Consider the following 8,422-nt stretch of genomic DNA (forward strand, 5'->3'; position numbering starts at 1 on the left):
TAGCAACAGAACCTCTACGCCAAAGAAACCGTTAGGTTCACCTTAGCACGCCACCGCGAACACTCCAGCCGTAAGGATACTGCCTTGAGATTGAAAATCCGCTGTGCTCCTGCATCCCTGCCTCGTTTCGCTCTCACATTCGCCTGCGTAGACTTACGCACGTCACTACAATACCAAGGAAAACAGTCAGTTTGCTACAACAAGCAGATTTTCGTTATTTCTCTAATAAAGTTGGTAAAAGTTCTGGGTATTATGCGCCAAGAGGAAAACTGGTAAAAGACACAGCACACAAAAAAGGGCTTATAACTCATTATTTCAGGGTAATAATTACTTGAATGCTCGTACTTTGTTCCCTTGTATTTTTCAAGGGTCCCAAGACGAGATTTCTCGGGCAAACATTTTGAAAATCGGACAGTTGTAAGTCATTGTTATGGAAATATTGAAGGTATCGGTTCCTTATTCTGATATGTAGCAAAAGATTGCGTTCATATACGGTTTCCCACTCAAAAATGCTTTTGTCCAGGATTGTTCAGTATGTGTACGCCAAGCGTTCAAAACCTCAGCATTTCACCACAGGTTCATATCGGTCAAGCAAAGCACTCGCTAGTGCGAACATGTATATATTTTCTTCATTCAAATATAGTTTGACCTCGTGACCCGCGCGTTCAGTGTTAAACATGTGCGCATTTTAGGACTTCTTTTATAAACGCCGCAGTTTTGTATCTTCGACTTAGCACTTTTTCAAGAAATGAGCAGGAATAAAATATTATTTTGCTTATTATTTAAGCTAAATGTGTGTCCAAAGAGTTGGATGGTTTCGAAATAGTAGAGGCCCAAAAACAGAATGGGGAGAAAGGCGGTAAAAATAAATAGAATTCCCGGAGTTTAGCTCACAAGTTTTTAAGAGCGTGAGCTCTTATTCATCACGTTTAGAGATTTCGTGGGGTGTCCTACCACCATGAGATCACATCGCCATCTGTGGCAGCAACTAGGAAACAACACATCTCGCACTGACACTTGTAGCGCCATCTACAATAGCATTGTAGAAATAACCACCTACTGGGTGCCATTGATGACACCACGATCCAATATCGTGGATAGAGGTGGAACTACGTGATAATGACGTCAGGGGACGAAATGGCGGCATAGTTTCGGTTTCTCGAATCCAAGATGGCAGTGATTAAAATTGGTTGTGCCCTCACATTTCTTCCCCCTCACCCCTCCTCCCAAAATATCCTATAACGTGTAGAAGAGAAGTTTATGAAGCATAAATCTGAAAAGGGGCAACCGTCCCTCGGTGGTACAAAAGAAAGTACGGCGACTAATGTCGCCCACTACACGCAAAAGACACTGTACGGCGACTAATGTCACCCGACACACAAAAAAGATACACTAATGTCCAAAGAAAGTTCAGAAGAGTCCAAGAACGCGGGGAAGCACGCGGAAGACTTGCCCACCAACACCGCGCACAAACACCGCGCGTATCACTTGCGCGCACCACTCAATGGCACACACGGCCCCCGCTTGCGACGATGAGGCGAGTGCTCCACCGTTGCAGGAACTCTTCTTCCTGCAGCGTCACCCAGTCGCATCGGAAACATCGGAAACATGGCCCGTTGTGGTCTGCCCTGTAAGGAAGCGGCGCATCTCTGGCGCCACAAAACAAAAGCACCAACACATAACAACAGCCGCACAAATGTATCGCGTGACTGGTGCGCGAGTCAAGCGCCCAGACAAAACATACGTGACATCAGTGGACAAGAAGTGCGCGTCCCAACGCACTCAAATAGCGCGTGCTCAAAGGTTACCGTTCCGTCGCACTGCGGACACCGCGAAGAAGGAGCGATGCCCCACGCTGCGATGCGGACTTTCGTGGTCAAGACCCTCCAGCCTAGCAGGCGGCCGAAGTCACGGACGTCTGGTGGAAGAGAGAGAGACGTCAAGTCTCGCCACCGCACCCGCCTGCTCCGGGTAGCCTCCTGTATAGCTAGGAGCTCGCAAACGGGTAGGCCTGCGTCTGGGAAACGTCGACCTCGGGCAGGGTAGCGGTTATAAATTCTCGGCCGTCCGACAAACACACCGAAAGAACATAGGCTGCTGTTCTGGCGTAGGGCGTACTAAATGACCAAAAAAGAGGTGCCGTGGCGTCCCGAGAAGGTAGGCGAGAAGTCCCCTCCCCGGGTAATCGGTGGCGTTGTCCAGGTCGCGGACGCCTCGGACAGCGAGAACACTGCACATTGTGCGCAAGTCGGGTAGGCTGAACCCGCCCATGCGCGTGGGAAGACGGAGGGCTGACCGTGCGACGGTGTCCGTCTTTTCCTCCCAGAAAAAAAGCGCCACAAAGTGTGGCCAAGCGACGCGTGAATGTGAGCGGCGGATAGACGAGACGAGCCACGTAGTAGAGCGACGCGCACACAGATGATCTAATGATGAATGGGCGCTCCGACACCGACAGGCGAAAACGCGCTGCATCTGCCAGACGTCGCTCTGCGGTTGCTCTCAACTGCGACCATGGCTCGTGGGCTACCTTCCCTGAGGAGAGGAACACCACACCTAGCACCTTAACCGCCGAGACCCACTCCACATCGCCTAGCAGGTCTGACGCGAAAGCGCCGAAGCGGAGAGCTTTGCTCTTGCCACTGTTATGCAGGGCGCCGGACAGCTCGCTGTAACTCGCAAAAAGCCGTAAAAACGCTACGTGGCTTTCCTCGTCCCGCAAAAACAGGGACGCGTCGTCAGCGTACGCGGAAACCTTCACCTGGCCTTGACCCGGCAAAGGGAATCTGCGCACCGATGGACAATCCGCTATGCATGAAGGAGCGGGTCTAAACACAATACGAATAACATTGGCGAGAGGCGACAGCGCTGTCTAATGCCGCGCTCTAAGCTAAACAGGTAAACCTTTTAGCCAGCAGTGACGCCACGATCTCGTAATCTGCAGTAAGCATAGTGATCGGTCGCCCCGTCTACGTGTCAGATGGACACCCGCCAGGTTTCGGGATGAGCACAACACGGCTCTCTCTAAAAGACTCCTGCCTCTGGGCGTCCCTGACAAAGGCGTTCACCATCCGGAGAAGCTGTTCCTACAGGACGGTGTAAAACCTGGCATAGAAGCTGGTGGGAATGCCGTCAGGGCCTGGAGCTGAAGCGGCGTTCATGCTCTTCACGGTTGCGAATAGCTCGTCGAGGCTAACCGGGGCGCTAAGCTGTGTGCTTAGATCGTTCGGCACCCGAGGCAACTTGCCGCTAAAGCTGCGAACTGCGTCCGCGGAAGAGGCGGCGCCCCACCGTCCGGCCCCAGAAACAAACAGCTGCGAAAAGTGACGCGTAAAAGAGTCAGAGATCACAGCCGCGCTGCTGCTCCTGGTACCATCCGGCAAAACCACCTTCTCTACGCGGACCTGACGTGCCTCATAGGGACTGCCTGCTCGCACCTGTCGTAGTACGGTAGGGTCAGAAACTGGTCTGCCCTGTACTAGCACCTGCCTTGCTGCACGCGAGGACTGGTGGAGTAGCGTGTGGTATCGTGCTTTCAACAAATTTAGATAATCACGCATGGCGAAGGTGAGCGGCGCGCCACGTTGCACGGCGCGTGCGCGGGGCGAGGGCGTTGTTCATCTCGCCCGTGATGCGCTTCCTGCGCTGGCTCCCTTCACGAACCAAAAGCGATCGCCAGGCTGCTTTTTTATCATCCCAAGAGTTGGGACTGTCGTCGCCTCCACCCGGGCTTCCCAGATGACACCAAAACTGCCACCGTGTATATAGCTTGACCCATGGCACGCGTCGGTCAAAACAAATTCAATACAAATATCCCGTATAGAGCGGGCTCTGGCGTAGGGCCGCCTCTGGCCGGGACCGCGAACATCTCGCACAGGATCCATAACACAATTAAAATCACCAAAAAGAGAACAAGAATAACAAGCTGAGAGAAAATCTAACGAATCATAAAAATCGACCGCAAGTGTGCGGCCGTTGATTACCATAAACGCAGTGCCCGCCAGAGCGAAAAGAGTTGTTCACAAAAACAACACCACCACAGCACGAAACGGAAGATGCTAACGAAAAAATAAACCTTCATCCCAAAATCTAGAATTCAAATCAGTGATCTCGCGTGGGCAGCGTATATTCGTTTCCTGTAGAAACAGGATGTCGACGCTGTGCTCGGGCGAAGTGCGTCACCTCTCTCTGCTTGTCATGCGATCGAAATCCCTGAACATTCAGGGAGAGGAAGCGCACTAACGACATGATGTAGAGAAAGGGCATCGACTTAACAGCTATATTTCTAAGTTCTCAGGGGCAGACTTTAGCCTGGGGCGGGGCGGTGCCATCTTAATTTTCATCCACCTCCTGCGTCGCGTGCTTCCGCGCTAATTTGCCGGCGTCCATATCCTCCGCCGCCTTCGCTCGTAAATCGAGTGGCTGGCTCACCGGCCGTTCCACTGACCGCCTGTGTAGCACTGGGCGCTATCGACAAGCTGGCGCTGGCTTGCTGCGGCTCCTCCTCCTCCTCGCGTGGTTGGCGGCCGGGGCACGACGGGGCAGGACTTGGTTGTCCGAAGGAAAGAGGGCCTGGCGCTGCGCGCAGGTCAGGTCCTCCGTCAAGCGCAGCACGGAGCCGTCGTCGGAAGGCCCACCCTCCTCCGTCAGGGACGAGGTGGACTCCGAATCCCGGCTCGCCTCGTCCGCCGATCTGAATGGTGGTAGCGGATCGGGGGAGAACGCTCTTGTCATGTCGGAGACGGCCGGCGACGTCGGAGAACTAAAGGCGAAGAGCTCCGAGGAGGTCTTCGGCAGCGCGTCAGCGGTCGCGTTCTCGGCCTGGTCCTCTCGTGGGGTGTCGACCGGAGGGTTCACGGCCTGGTCCCGCGGCGGGGGGGGGGGGGGGGGGGGGTGTCGGCCGGGGGCCGCGGGTGGTCGTCTCCAGTTCCCTTGGCCTGCTCGGGTCGGGGCGCCTGGGGATTCCTGGCGGCGGCTGCGTCTGCATAAGAGCGCGGGCGTAGGCAATCCGCCGCTGCGTGCGGACCTTGAAAAAGAGAGAAAGCTCTACTTCTGGCTTAGACACGTCCTATTGGTTTTACACATCTATTATCTGCTTTAAAGTGTTACTCGAAAGTAGTTGAGACCCGTGGAACGCCAACTGCATATCCTGTATACGCGTTTACGAGCGGGTACAATTGCGACCCCCATATGAAGTCCTCCATTGAGAACGCTCACCGAGAAGGGAAACCAGTCAGCAGAAGCCCTCCTGGGGACACATGTAAACGCGGCTTGCCCTTGCACTTCCCTGCTGCTGCTCGAAGGCTTTCCTAGAAAAAAAAAAATAGGCAGAAGCAAAAGAAGTCCGAGCTTTTGCTGACCCTTGAGACAAACTGACAATGATATCGGCATTTTTCTTACTTACGGCCCTCTGTATGTTTCATTTATTCAGCATCGTCTACTGTCGGAGTAACATAGCCTAGGAACCTCATTAGCCCGGTTCGGCTTGCTCCCATTGATAACATCAAGGGCGCGCTGGGCAACGACAGGCAGGAGCCCATTCGCCGATCGGCGCCAGACATTGTCTATAGATAAAGTTATTTTCCATTCGCTCTTCTATCCTTTCTTTTCTTTCACTGCTTGCTCATTTAGCACTTCTATCGCACCGCAGAGTTCGTGCCCATACCGAACTGTGTATGCTTACGTATGCTGCCTATTTACTGTGTCGTCCAATCAACGCGGTTGACCTCGTGAGAAGGAAGTGCGCAGCGGCCATTTATCACACGCTGCCCCTCCCCCCACCCCCCACTCCCCCTCTAGTAGTTCAACTGCCTGCCGTATGCGCTCGCGTAAGGACAGCACTTTGTCGTGCTATTCTATCGACTCAAATGCTTTTACTACGGTTGAACCCACATCTGCTTCGCTCATTGTAGTAACCACGAGATATTCTTGAAATGCAACATCAGCTGAATTCGCGAGCTCTTCAGCTCGTGAAAAATAAGTCGTTCAAAGAATACAACTAAACAAAATATTGGAATTTTCTTTCTCCCGATTTCGCGTTCTCAAAAATGTATTCCATTTGCCATCGACAATGAATAACCGGCGTAAACTTTGCGGCGTTTTTCAACAACTACTCGCTTTAAAGCAAGCCTAAGGCAATGGGGGGGAAGAAATTTACCTTCCGTCAATAGAAGCGGTCGGACGCGATAGCCGAGCCAGGTGTTCTGTATCGACCGTGTTTCGCGAAAACTCGCAAGCGCCAGACTTTTATTTTTGTAAAGTGGGAGGCGCGCAGCCGAGGTGATCAGAACACACAGGGAAATTCGAAGACAGGAGAACGAAAAGGTTTCTAATAAACAGCAAGGAGAATACACCAAAGAACCTTATAGTGAGCAGCGGCGCTTACAAATGGCAAAGGTACATCCAAAGGTTATAATCTGGATCTATTGCCGCGAAATTTTCGTGGATCCAAAACTGGTATTTTGGGAGGCCTATAAAGCGCTTACGAAACGTTGTCAGGTCACTACAGCGTGGAAACTCCGAATGTCATTTCTATTAAAAGGTAGTTTTCATTGCGGTACTGACAGAATTACGCATGTGGTTCGTAAACATGTTACCGACACGACAAGTGTATAGAAACAAATTATGCACACACTGTAGTAAATTATGGCTGACTTAATTCTATAGCACCCGGCACAGTGCTGCTGCACCGGTCTGGATCACGGCACATATAACTTCACCAAACAGTGCAGAGACACCAATTTGACCGAGGCTGAACAAGTTTTTTTTACCCTGTTAAGGATGTAACGTCTTCAATTTGGCACTGTAAATGGCAAAAGGAGGAGGAGGGGGGTCGTAAGCTCCTGAAACATCTGTGACTCAGGCCTGGGATCTCACTGTGCTTAGTTATTCTGCCTTGCAATGAATATTTAGCATGCAAGTTTTTGTTCGGATATATCAGTGCGCTAACAGCGGTCTAGGCGGGCTCCTTAGGCACTTGGAGCTATTGAGCTAAACATCCGCATAGTTCAAAAGGATCTAGATTATTTGCTGTACTGACTACGTTGTTTAGTTTTCTACCTAGTCTTTGGAAATAAAATACAAATATACTTTAATTTACAAGTTACAGAGTATGTATTGTCCCTCAAGCCTTTTCAAGAACACTGGCTGCCAAGAATGTGTAAAACCTGGGAAATACAAGGCCGCATAGTGTACGGGCCATATTTTGTGAGTTGGCCATTCAGCTGGGGCATTAAAAGCTGATGTATGACTATATGCCTAGCATGTAACATGTGGCACACGCTACAAAATTATCAGTAGTTCTGCGTTTACCTTTTCAGAGAAATATCAGATCTGTGCTTTGCTACATTCCTCGGATTTACAAACATTTCTCAAAGAATAATGTCATCTTTTCTGAGATGCAGAAAGCCTGCTGCAAGATTACTCACGGCAGAAGATAAGCCTTCCTGCAAAACAACCGAAACATTTAACGCACATGCTGCCGCACGGGCCGCAGACGGTTTCATTTGGAATCTTGCTATTAGCCAGTTGTTCTTAGTTCCAGAGTACCTATGTTACGCAGATAAATTGCTCTACGATGTTAAGAAAATGGCCCATTGCAATAATCTGATTGATAATGTCATTGATAAAAGAATTTTCTGCTTAACGTTTATGCGGAATGAGGGCCAGTAACGGCGAAATGCTCGAAGTTGTGAATATTTTTTCGATGTTTCCATTCATTGGCCCTAGATGGGTTAGTCAACTGCGTTCAAAAATTAGAAAGCGTGCGCCGTCAAAAGTGTCTACTTTATCCGCAAGCCTTTTCCGTTCGAGCACGTTTTCGAATTGATCGCTTCCGATATTTTGTTTTATTTAATTGTATCTTCCATCATGTTTGTCCGAGTAACCAGAGGGTGGACAAATAACATCACCAGTTTTTTTTTTCACAAAAAATGAAGAGGAAGAAGAGAAAGAAGACTGTGTGAGGCGTCAGTGACGCTTCTGCATTGCTGAATTCCTCAACAAAATTTGTACTAATTCAGATGCGGGTTCGCTACGACGAATCTTTGTGACTCATGTGGGAAAGTTCAAACAATAGAACATGTTCTCCTCTCTTGCCGGTGGTTCGCATTTGAGAGAAATCTGTATTTTGAGGTCCCTTTTTCGAGGTTAGGACACCCTCTGTCTCTTCCAGTTCTTCACTCGCACGGTGCGAGCATCAAGGGATTCTCGTTAAGTGGTGTTTGTGGATACCTTCATGATTACATATTTGCAATTGGTCCGTTGCCTTGTTAACTGTATATAAAATTCTGTCGCATGTCCAAAAGTGTATTTTATTTTATTCCTGGTACTTAAAATTTGTTTAATTGATATAATATTTCTACAATTAATATAATTATTTTTATAGTTTCAGTTATTCGATTATTAATTTATTTAAGTTTTAAAC

This window comes from Amblyomma americanum, chromosome 7 (genome assembly GCF_052857255.1).
Source record: "Amblyomma americanum isolate KBUSLIRL-KWMA chromosome 7, ASM5285725v1, whole genome shotgun sequence".
NCBI classification, from domain to species: domain Eukaryota; kingdom Metazoa; phylum Arthropoda; class Arachnida; order Ixodida; family Ixodidae; genus Amblyomma; species Amblyomma americanum.